Source organism: Oncorhynchus gorbuscha, linkage group LG05 (assembly GCF_021184085.1).
Source record: "Oncorhynchus gorbuscha isolate QuinsamMale2020 ecotype Even-year linkage group LG05, OgorEven_v1.0, whole genome shotgun sequence".
NCBI lineage: Eukaryota > Metazoa > Chordata > Actinopteri > Salmoniformes > Salmonidae > Oncorhynchus > Oncorhynchus gorbuscha.
In genome coordinates this window covers 49922669-49936109 of record NC_060177.1, presented here as the reverse complement: position 1 = coordinate 49936109, position 13441 = coordinate 49922669, and positions in this window count along the sequence as shown.

Sequence of the window (13441 nt, the reverse complement as noted above, 5' to 3'; positions counted from 1 at the left end):
TAACATGCACACACATTTATACTGATTCTACACACATACAATCTTCATTAACTCTGCTGCTACCCTGTTAATCATACATCCTGATGCCTAGTCACCTTACCCTGACACTGTAGATATCTACCTCTATCACTCCAGTATTCCTGCACATTGAAAATATGGTATTGGAACCGACCCTGTGTATAGCTTCTTACTCTCTCGTGTTCTTAATAATATAATAATAATAATAAATATTCTTATTTCTTATTTTTATTTGTCATGTGTAGGGCTGTGGTGGTCACCAAATTTTGTCAACCGGTGATTGTCAGGCAAATAACTGTCAGGCTCATGGTAATTGACCGTTAATTAACATAAACACAATTAGCATCTCCTGGCATATGCACACTGATGCAGACCTTTGGAACGTCTACATTTAAAATCAAATAAAAAGTTGAATAAATCCCTGTAATATAGCCTACACCTTCACAATATATCCATGATTTATTTTAGACAGGTCTAAAGAAGCATGATGCGAAGAAAATGTAGTCTACTTCAGAAGAATCTGATAGCATATTTTGAGTTGTCCTTATGTTAGGTCCTGATCTGGCTATTCCAAATGGCTGTGGGCTACGCTAGTTCATTTGGCAGACAAGATTTGCTTAGAATTCCATGGCATTATTTTATATTATTTTATAGTATGAAGAATACAATTGAACCAAGCTGAATAAAATATAAATATTTTCTCTAAATTGGGCACACATGTGGTTATTCTGTGTTGAGTGGTTAACACATAAACAGGTACTCCAATACCCTTCATTTGAAATTACTCATGTAACTTTAGTTGTTCTACAAACGATGGGCTGTATGTTTAGATTTGTATATATATTGTAAGGTTGCATAATGCGACTCTAATGATGATTTGAAAAAAGTTACTTGAAAGGCGAGAGCACTGCTTCGTTTTTTTGCGCAGGCTGTAAACACTTCCTCACTTCCTCAGAACTTGACAGTTCCTCGAATATCACGGCGGCATCCCCTTTGTGGCCGTACAGCACAAAAATCCATGCCTTTTGCAGCCAGTGGCCATTGTGCCTTTCTCCCTGAGTGCTGCATGCTCCTAAGCACCTCTCACTCACATGGCTCTCCACCACGTGATCGGGTCTTTCTCATAGGCTCCAAGTGAAGACAGATACACCGGGGACGCAACTGCACGCATCCTTATCTAATTCCGAGGTGCATATTGAAGATATTGGAAGAACTGTCCACATTTACTTTTTTTTTCAGCCAACAAGATGAGTAGGCCTAACGAAGAGCAAAATCACTAGCCTGTTTCAATCTTCTATCCCCCATAGTACAAAGGTTTACCTATTCTATTCTGTGCAAGAAATACATATTTCTTACATAGTCTGGGACATTTGTGGGATGCAATAGATCCCAAATTAATACAACCACTAGCATCAAAATACCTTTTTTACGCAATGTGGCGGAAGCAACAGATTAGAAGATTTAGCTTAAAATGTTGAGAAACTATCAGGATATTTCTTCACATTATAAGCGCAGCAATGCGCACATGGCAGTAGGCTATAAACACAAATGTTCAATTAGCGTGAAAACACCATTATCAAAAGTGACCGCAAATGTGATTATGCATGTAATGCTTTTATTATAAAGGTGCATTTTTACGGTGAAAATGATTTTCCCCAAACTTGAAACTCACACGCTGCTTTTGAATGCCAGTTAGACTCTAAACCCCTTGTAAAAGCAAATGAATGTGCTTAATTTTAAGAAGCTATTTGGCCACTTTAGTTGTGATACAAACCTTTTCAAAACATATAGGCCTTTGGGCTAGGCTACATGAGTTTAAAATATATATATATATATTTCACCTTTATATAACTAGGCAAGTGGGTTAAGAGCAAATTCTTATTTACAATGATGGCTTACCAAAAGGTAAAAGGCCTCCTGTGTGGCTGGGGGCTGGGTTAAAAAATATAAATAAATTAAATACAAATATAGGACAAAACACACACCACTACAAAGAGAGACAACACAACACTACCTAAAGAGAGACCTAAGATGACAACATAGCATGGCAGCTCCACATGAAAACACAGCATGGTAGCAACACGTAGCAACACGTGTTGCTCTGATTTTAAAAAGTCACAAAAGGCAGTTTCTTATGTTTGGGCATCATTCACAAGTGATAATATATAAGTGATAGGCTAATATTGTCACCCATCAGACTATTCTTGATTTAATCTTGTCTTTTACATTTACTAAATAATATACAGTACCAGTCAAAAGTTTGGACACACCTACTTATTCATGGGTTTTTCTTTATTTTTACTATTTTATACATTGTAGAAAATAGTGAAGGCATCAAACTATGAAATAATACATATGAATTCATGTAGTAACCAAAACAGTGATTTTAGATTATTCAAAGTAGCCACCCTTTGCCTTGATGACAGCTTTGCACACTTGTGAGCCTCTCAACCAGCCTCATGAGGTAGTCACCTGGAATGCTTTTCCAACAGTCTTGAAGGATTTCCCACATATGCTGAGCACTTGTTGGCTGCATTTCCTTCACTCTGCGGTCCAACTCATCCCAAACCATCTCAATTGGGTTGAGGTCTGGGTGATTGTGGAGGTGTTTCCTAACTTTTGACTGGTACTGTATGTGTTTTGACTTGGAATGGACCATTATCATGCACCTATCTCGAAACAGGGACAACGGGAAGAAATACATATCATCTAGGTACTAAAATAGCGAACTGAGGACGCTTTTACCATGGTTCATTTTCATACCTGTCGGGTAGGCTATACTCCTGTTGTAAAGATAAACTATGTGCTTAATATTAGGAAAGTTGAGAAATAAATATGGAAAGCTGATGGGATCCTCCTCTTTTTAGTACAGGCCATCACTTTGTTTTCTGGTGCACTTGCATAGCCAATAGAAATGTTGCGCAACATGAGCTCATGGGCTCTCATGAAGTGTTTGATTAGAGTTTTGAACACATTTTCTTTGAAGTCAGAGTGATTAGAGGGTAAATAGAGTGCTGAACACCAGGCAGTTGGCAAGTTTGGTAGGCTACTAAAGACCATCTGCAGCATCAGAGCTTGGAGAAGCCGAATTACCATGAATGAAGAGTCACATGCAATTTGACTGCCTTCATGACTCGTGTAGTACTGTGTGGCAGTACCGCCTGTGTGGCAGTAATACGGTCACTGCAACAGCCCTAGTCATGTGTCTTTGTTCTACCTTATGATATTTGTAGTACTACATTGATTTTGATTACTGCATTGTTGGGTTTAGAGCTTGCAAGAATGGCATTTCACTATACTTGTGTGCATGACATTAAAACTTGGAACTTAATAGCAGGGTTGATAAATGGGCTAGGACCTGGCAACAACAATTGTAACAAGGCATACCCTGTCGTTAACTACCGGTCATGTTCTATTTCTTCATTTCTATGTTATGACCTGGCTCAAAGGCTATACCAAATCAAGTGTAACGTAAGAACATTGTAGTTACATACGCGCATCTATGGCGTACATGCACCTACTCAGGAGCAAGCAACTTAATGTAAAGTGTAACCCAGTTTGTTCACCTTTATGATGACTATGTAGTTTCAATGTAACAACCTTTGCAGACAATAGGCTGACCAGGAGAAATTAGGAGACAGGAGACAAATATGTATAACTATTTTTAATTACATTGCACTTACAATATAACAATCTTGACTAGTGACTAGGTGACAGGATAGATAATGAACAGTAGCAGCAAAGTAGAGTATGTAGAGCAGGAAATTCCACGTAAATGCACGGTAATAAAGTTGTCGCGCTATCAGCAATTACACATGTGGAATAACCTTTGAATGTGTAATTACACATTCCCTGTTCAAATTGTCTAACGACTGTTAGAGGCACAACCGTATTACATGTAATTACATAGAAACAGCGATGTAACTACTATGTTGTTACTACAGTTATTACTGTGTAGTTAAATATTAATAGGGGCAACTTAATGTAAAGTGTTACTGTCAAGAGCATTGCTATTTTGCTATGAACCTCTCATTCAATAACACACACAGAGGGTGTTACATTCACTCCAAGACTATATAGAACAAAACATGGATCATAGTACCAAACTGGCCCTTGGCAAGTCAATCCTCATCCTCAACATGATGGGTGGGGAGCCTTCCAGTGAAATACTGTATATTCACAATGTGCTGTATAGAAAAAAGTGTATTACATAAAATATATGTTCTCCACCCACAAAACAGAGGTCGAACAGGAAAGGCATGTCTCCATCCTTAAAAGTTGTCCTGAACCATAAGACCAACTGATTCCTTGTTCTTCCTGGGTATCAGCGCTAAAAAGATTGGCTGGTTTCCCAAACACAGATTATCATCAGATCCTCCTCTCCACCCTCTCCGAGTTGGGCATCTCCGGCGCGGCCCACGCTTGGATTGCGTCCTACCTGACAGGTCGCTCCTACCAGGTGGCGTGGCGAGAATCTGTCTCCTCACCACGCGCTCTCACCACTGGTGTCCCCCAGGGCTCTGTTCTAGGCCCTCTCCTATTCTCGCTATACACCAAGTCACTTGGCTCTGTCATAATCTCACATGGTCTCTCCTATCATTGCTATGCAGACGACACACAATTAATCTTCTCCTTTCCCCCTTCTGATGACCAGGTGGCGAATCGCATCTCTGCATGTCTGGCAGACATATCAGTGTGGATGACGGATCACCACCTCAAGCTGAACTTCGGCAAGACGGAGCTGCTCTTCCTCCCGGGGAAGGACTGCCCGTTCCATGATCTCGCCATCACGGTTGACAACTCCATTGTGTCCTCCTCCCAGAGCGCTAAGAACCTTGGCGTGATCCTGGACAACACCCTGTAGTTCTCAACTAACATCAAGGCGGTGGCCCGTTCCTGTAGGTTCATGCTCTACAACATCCGCAGAGTACGACCCTGCCTCACACAGGAAGCGGCGCAGGTCCTAATCCAGGCACTTGTCATCTCCCGTCTGGATTACTGCAACTCGCTGTTGGCTGGGCTCCCTGCCTGTGCCATTAAACCCCTACAACTCATCCAGAACGCCGCAGCCCGTCTAGTGTTCAACCTTCCCAAGTTCTCTCACGTCACCCCGCTCCTCCGCTCACTCCACTGGCTTCCAGTTGAAGCTCGCATCCGCTACAAGACCATGGTGCTTGCCTACGGAGCTGTGAGGGGAACGGCACCTCAGTACCTCCAGGCTCTGATCAGGCCCTACACCCAAATAAGGGCACTGCGTTCATCCACCTCTGGCCTGCTCGCCTCCCTACCACTGAGGAAGTACAGTTCCCGCTCAGCCCAGTCAAAACTGTTCGCTGCTCTGGCTCCCCAATGGTGGAACAAACTCCCTCACGACGCCAGGACAGCGGAGTCAATCACCACCTTCCGGAGACACCTGAAACCCCACCTCTTTAAGGAATACCTAGGATAGGATAAAGTAATCCTTCTCACCCCCCATATTTAGATGCACTATTGTAAAGTGGCTGTTCCACTGGATGTCATAAGGTGAATGCACCAATTTGTAAGTCGCTCTGGATAAGAGCGTCTGCTAAATGACTTAAATGTAAAATGTAAATGATTATGCCTAGTCAGACTAAGAAGCACTTCCAGTGGAGAATGTAGGGTAAATGTAGAGGACGTGTGTCAGGTACATGGTTGCTCATGGTCTCGTGATTGGTAGCCATTGCTGAGACTTCAAAATGACTGTTGGCCCTCTGCCCAAAGTCTAACGGTCAAGAAGTTGGATTCTCCTGTGTGAGACCCGGGTTCAGATAATGCCTGTGAAATTAGCATCGCATCGGGTCATTCTAGACCAGTGTTTCCCAACTCCAGTCCCTGATTACCCCCAAACAGCACACATTTGTTGTGTTGCCCAGGACAAGCACACCTGATTCAACTTGTCAACTAATCATTAAGCCCTCAATGAGTTGAATTAGGTGAGTTTGTCTGGGGCAACAAAAATGTGTGGTTTTTGGGGGACTCGAGTACTGGAGTTGGGAAAACACTTTCAGGCAGCAGGTCAGACAGGCCAACAGTCCTCTAGAGCAAGGTTATTCACAATTCCCTATCTTTAACTATTCCTTTGTATAAAGTTATCCACACAAAGTGACTCCCAGTCTCGGTCTATATGACAGTCAGAGCCACACTACACACAGTGCACACCCTCACAATGCCAGACGCAATGTCAGAGCAACAGGCTGAATCACCTAGGCCACCGGAACAGGATTATCCCATTGGAGGGAATCGCCGAACGTTCCGAGCAACAATGTTCAGAATGTTTTGTAAGTGGTGTGGGACAGCCCCTAAGGCATGAGCCAGGGCTCTAAACAGAGAGACTTATTAGTGCTGAGATGTGAATCCAGCTGTTTTAGCCGAATCTAGACTGGGACCTGGGCTTGAAAGGTGTCATGTCTGTACCCAGAGATAGGGCCAAGGACCTGAGGCTCTAGCTGCCAACTGTTGCCTAGCACAGGGCTGACCTTACCCTGCTAGGATAGCAGGGCTGTGGGCTCACAGTCACTGACTTGGTGCAGTCTGCATCACTTGAAGACTGGGGTGAAACCTTACTGCTGTGAGACATGGGGTTGTAACAGCAATGATTACAGAATGGAAACCAATACAACACTGTAGTTCGCAATTGACTGGAGGTCAAAAAGTTGTGTCTGACCACTTGCAAAACACCCAGAGATAGAGGGAGAGAGAGTAGTAGTAGTAGTATTAGTAGTAGTAGTAGTAGTAGGCTACACTTACCAAGCCCAGATACAGTTTGACACAGGCAGTATAACCACAGGATATGTTTTACATTCAGTATCATCTTGAGCCTGAAGGTGGGATGGAAACGCAATGCATTAATTGATAGTTATAATGAGACATACCCCCATCTGCTATAAGGTCTAGCAAGACCCAAGTGGGCAAAATACACATTCATTACAGTGAAGATTTCATAAAATTGCCATGTCAGCATATTCAGAAGTGAGTGGGGGAGCTAACTGGATGATAAGGGAATCCTGATAGGGGGAAATTGGATGCAGTGTCATTTCACAGCCCAGAACAAGCATCCATGGTCTCTCTACTGCTAGTATCATGCCCCAAAGGTGCTCTAAGGGTAATTTGTCAGTCTGGTCACTTCCTCCTAATGCGTGGGTGGTGAGATTGAGAACCCCATGGAGGTAGCCTCCTGTGGAGTCAAATCACAAACGTGTGGATAAAGGGGGACGCTGAAGAGTGCCTGTGAGTGGCCTCATTTACACTGCGGTTATGTAAACACAATTAAAAATGTTAAAGAAACACATTTATCTGATATCACTCTTTGAGTGGATTGCGGGAGAGTTCAGGGCGGGTAAACTCTGTGGCATGTTAATTAGTGATACGAGTCTAGAGGTGAATCAATACACTCAACCCTAAAAAGAACAATTATCGAAAGAAACAGGTGTCTTTTTTATTTATTTTTTAGAGGTGGAGGGGGTAGTCAGTGAGTTGTAGCCTATGTATTAATCTGTCTGTCTGTGGCACGGCATCGCGTTCTGTCATTGATTTATCTATATTATTAGCCTCATTTCAAGGCAAAATTGCTAGAGAGCCGTCTGGGTGGACGAGATTATGCCTACAGTCTCATTAACCAGTGTATAGCGCGCCATAATTTGGATAGCCTTGTTTTACAATTTAAACTATTTTTTCAATAACCATTTACACTGTGCATGAATTCACAAATAGGTTTACATAGTGTGTGTTATTCGTTCTCCCTGCTTGTGCATAAAAGCGCATATGTGCAAGCACGTAGTTTATACAATTGTTGAAATCCTCAATAGGTTTCTCAGTGTTTTGGGAAATTAAATGCAGTCATGCTGGGTGAATAATATAAGAATACTGCATTAGCGTCACTCCACGGTGTATAATTGGTTACAGGTGTTTGGCGCATATGAGGATAAAAGAGGGGTTGCCATTAAGCGGCTAGTGCTGTATGTCACTATAAAATGCACCTTGCTACGAGTTTGAACTGTGAAACAGAGATTATTTTAATTGTCAACCTTTCCCACTACGGTATATATGAAAACAGCTGTGGGCTACCCTATGTCAATGTTGCTTACATTTAAGGACTTGATCTGACCAATACCATTAGAATATACACTTTCAGAAAGGTGGCGCGTAACTGAGTGGAACGGTTTCACCTATCAGGCTACACAGTCTACAGAATAATACAACATTTAGTCTTCAAATGTGGACACACTTTGAGTTAGGCTACACGGACAAGGCAACGTTGCCTACAAAAGCTGCACGTACTTAACTGTGTTGTCCAATGAAGCTATCCTCCGCAAACGATGCTCAAATAAAACATCTGAAAATGTAACTTGTCGCTCTAGATTATTATTGAATCCCTGTTCCAAGGCAAATAGAGAAACACAATATGATAAACCTTGGAAAGGTCATCATAAAGGCTCATTAATGTTTATAACACATTCTAAAGCAAAGTATCTGGATGTTTTAAGTAAATTGAAACTTCTTGAGGATTTCAACAATTTCAACAAACCCTAATAAAATGCTTAATTAAATAATATAAATGATAATAATAACAATACAAAGCATTACCTTAAACACGGTTTTAACTCCATGAAATAGAGAAAGAATCTGTTAATATCCTTACAATTCCAGTTACTACCATGCGTAAAAAAGTGCCCAAGAATATGTTATCCGCAAGTCCGGCGCTTAGCACTTATTTCCCGGGCGCGCTGTTCCTCTCCAATCACTGCTGCTGTGTTAATTTGTCAGTGTTTGAGAGGAGGAGCGCACTGCCCGTCCGAAAATTGAGTGGACACTTTAGGGAGGGAGAAAAAAAAACATAATTAGACCCTCTGTCCAACAAGAACATACTCATCCGATAAGATTGTTGCTACATCACACACATCACTTGCACTGGTCGGACCGTTCTCAATGGAACAGTTTGGAACACAGACGTACTCATCGGTAAATTTTATAAATACAAAATAATGATGTACCGAGTGTACAAAACATTAAGAACACCTGCTCTGTCCATGACATCGACTGACCAGGTGAATCCAGACTAAAGTTGTTCCTTGTTCATTCCTTATTGATGTCACCTGTTAAATCCACTTCAATCAGTGTAGATGAAGGAGAGGAATCAGGTTAAATAATTATTTTTTTGAGCCTTGAGACAAATGAGATATGGATTGTGTATGTGTGCATTTCAACAGGGTATGGTAGTAGGTGCCAGGCGCGCCGGTTTTATTGTGTCAAGAACTGTAACGCTGCTGGGTTTTTCACGCTCAACAGTTTTGACATAACTGGGGGAAGCATAGGCGTCAACATGAGCCAGCATCCCTGTGGAACGCGTTCGACACCTTGTAGAGTCCATGTACCGACAAATTGAGGCTGTTTTGAGGGCAAAAGTGGTGCAACTCAATATTAGGAAGGTGTTCTTAATGTTTTGTGCACTCAGTGTATGTTTCAATTATATATACAAATTATCAACCAGAGCTATTATATTTTTGTCCATACCTTCATCCAAGATATTCCGTAGATGATTAACGAATTCCTTTGGAATAAAACGGTGTCCAAAATTGTTTTGCAAAGGAACAAAGGCTGAACATAATCAACTGTCCCAATATTAACGGCCTTGTGCTAGCTAACATGTTGGACACCACACTCACAACTGTAGAGGGAGATGGTCGCCCACTGGACAAAATTCATATACAGCCCTATCGAACCAACTGGGCTACAAATGATGCAAAAACGTCAACATTTGCGCAACAGTTTTTTCCTGCCACCATACCGCCCGGGGAATTGGTGATAATTAAACAAAATAATCTCATCTTCTGTACAGAAATATAAGAAGTTAGTAAATTCACTAATAACTATTGCAGTATTTCATTAAGTTCACAATGGACAACGCAAATAAAATGCCAGCGTTTATATTTGAGGCATTGTGGTTATCCAACTACAACTGTAGTTTAGGCTAATTTACAGCTCTGATTTGGTCTGGTAACTGAGAACGACCACTGACTTGACCCGACAGAGCCAGTGAGTGATCTGACAGTAAGTGAATTGCCCTTTCCTTGTGCTTCCACACAGTGGAGAGGCCGGACCACACTTAGTTACCTCCTGTCTGCTAATCCCGTTCATTGGCTACTGCCAGATAAAGAGGCTGGATGGACCTCTGGGGAGGTGTGTGACCAAAACTGTTAAAAAGAGATTACATTGCGAAATCGTTGTCAGAGGAGCCTGTTCATTCTTAAATCCCTAATGGATTTCTCATGGAGCCTGTCTTCGACTTAACATTTCCTAAAATAGTTGATGATATGTGCACTATAACTTTTTTTGTTTGGGATAAATCATATATTTCTCAGGTGTAATATCCCACCTCTCCATGAAATATTTCATAATGGAAAAAAATGCGTGGCCAGGTTTAGGAACATGTTTATCAAAAATAGTTAAAAGTTCTTGTTTTTGAACCAATGACTCAACTAAAAAAGAATAAAGGAGAGTTAATAGAACATGAATGTAATGATGTTTCACCTACCTTTGCAAGACAACATGTTTACGTGGGGGAAAGTGGGACCACCACACCTGTTATGTGCTTAGATATGTTATTAGACTTGAATTTGCTATATGATCATTCATTAAATAAAATTGACATTTCACTCCATTATCATTACAGTGGATACACGGTGGGAATGTGTGTGTTCCTCCGCTGTAAATAAACTTTGTTATTGACCAAATACTTATTTTCCACCATAATTTGCAAATAAATTCATAAAAAATCCTACAATGTGATTTTCTGGATTTTTTCCCCCTCATTTTGTCTGTCATAGTTGAAGTGTACCTATGATGAAAATTACAGGCCTTTCTCATCTTTTTAAGTAGGAGAACTTGCACAATTGGTGGCTGACTAAATACTTTTTTGCCCCACTGGAAATACACAGGGGATAATGGGGAAGATAGGCAACACCTGGAAGGGGGTGGAGACCATCACAAAGACAGGTGAAACACATGAGGGAGTGACAGTTACACCCCCCCCCACCCCTAGGGGGATACGCCCAGAGTCCAACCTGGGCGCATACCTGTTTGACCGGGGTGTCGGCGTTGGAAATCCACGATGAGGCCTGTGTCCAGGATGTCCCTGGTAGGGACCCATCACCCTCCCCGTCAACCAGGAACTGGAACCCCTGCCCCGAGGTCAAACCTTCAGGAGACGCCTCACCGTGTATGCCGGTTGGCCGTCGATGAGACGAGGCAGAGGGGTGTGCCTGGAAACAGGAGACAAATGGCTGTGAGACATGGGTTTAACTCTGGACACATGAAAAGTGGGGTGTATACGAACGGTACGGGGCAACAGAAGACAAACATCAGAGGGGCTAATTATTTTAGAGATGAGAAATGAGCAGATAAACCCTGGGGGGAAGGTTTGTGGGATTCCACCCGGAGAGGCAGATCCCGGATGGATATACCCTCTGTCATACGTTCTGCCCAAGATCATGCCGGGTCTGATGGCTGATACCCCAGGGAACACTCAAATGGCAATAGGTCCGTGGCAGAGCAGGGAAGGGTGTTGCGTGTGTATGCCACCCACACAAGCTGCTAGCTCCAGGTAGTGGGGTTGGCGGAGACCAGGCAGCGCAGAGTAGTCTAGTGGTCCGTGTTGGCTCACTCCGACTGCCCATTGGACTGGGGGTGGAACTCAGAGAACAGGCTGGCCGACGACCCAATGAGGGTGCAGAATGCCTTCCAGAACCGGGACGAGAACTGAGGACCCCGGTCAGAAACCATGTCCACGGGCAGTCCATGGATCCAAAAGACGTTCTGCACCATGAGCTGGGCAATGTCATTGGCTGCGGGGTAGTTTGGGGAGAGGAATGAAGTGGGTGCTGCACCTCCCAGACCTGTTTCCCTATACCCCAGCTGAGTGCAATCACCAGGCACGAGGTAGGAAGGATGATCTCGGGCTCCGGGGTGGTAAACATGGGGCTATAGTGGCAAGTCTGGAACCCTGCCGGTAAGAGAGGGAAAAGGTGAACCAGGTAAACAGCAGAGACCATCTCGCTAGCCTGGAGTTGAGGTGCTTGGCGGTGCGGGGATATTACAGGTTTTTGTGGTTGGTCCACACAATGAACGGATGTTCCGCCCCTTCAGCCAGTGCCTCTTTTCCTCCAACGCCATCTTCACAGCGAGAAGCTCATACTCATAGTGGCCGCTGGCCATGGTGAAGGCGGTCTTCCACTCGTCCCCCTCTTGTATCCGCACCAGGTGGTAGGCGTTCAGTAGATCCTGAACACCTCCCAGAGGTCCTGGTACTCCGGTGGGATGGCGGAGAGGTCTGGGGCACCTTCAGAGCCCTAAGGAAGACATCCAGGGGCAGGATTCGCAGACTTCAGACAATGGGCGTGGCAGAACGGACTCCAGCCTATGATGGCACCCTGACCAGTTGATGAGGGGATTGTATCGCTGGAGCCAGGAGAATCCCAAAACCACGGAAATCTGAGGAGACTTGATGAGCGGAAATTGAATAGTCTCGCTGTGATTCCCCGACACCCGTAGGGGCGGCAGGTAGCATAGTGGTTAGAGCCTTGTACTAGTAACGGAAAGGTTGCAAGATGGAATCCCAGAGCTGACAAGGTAAAAATCTGTCATTCTTCCCCTGAACAAGGCAGTTAACCCACTGTTTTTAGGCCGTCATTGAAAGTAAAAATGTGTTCTTAACTGACTTGCCGAGTTAAATAAAGATACAAATAAAAAGGTTGATGGGAGTGGTATTATCAGTGACCCAGCCTATCTCGCGCCTGTCCAGTGCTCTAACATCCATGGGAATGGAGAGGGACTGAGTGGGGATGTTCAGCTCGGAAGCCAGGGTAGAGTCCAAAAAGCTGACATTGTCCCCAGAGTCAATGAGGACCTGGAGGATTTAGGCTGGTTTCCCCACAGCAGAATGACATGAAAATGGATGTGAGCAAGGGAAGCAGAAAAGTTCTCCATATGGCACACCAGAGTACTCACTTTTACTGATGAGCCTGTTCTTTTAAAGGAGAAGAGGGCACAAAATGACCAAGAGTCCAGCAATACAGACAACTCTTCGTGTTGATCCTGTAATGCCGTTCCACTGGCGACAGCCCAGCTCTGCCTGGTTGCATAGGCTCGGGAAGTGGTGACTTGGCCGTCTTCGTCGACTCTCGGGGGAGGTCAGGAAGCCTCGTGTTCTCTCGGCAACAAGACCATCGGGGACTTCCGGGGTGACTCGGAGGCCAGGTGGAATCCCTGGACTTGCAGGCAAACATGAATTTCGTCTCCCTCCGCCGTCCCCATAATCACCACGAATGTGGATGGTCAACGCGATGAGGAAATTGAGATCTGTAGGTAACTCCCGAGCAGCAAGCTTGTCCTTGACCTCCTCCACTGC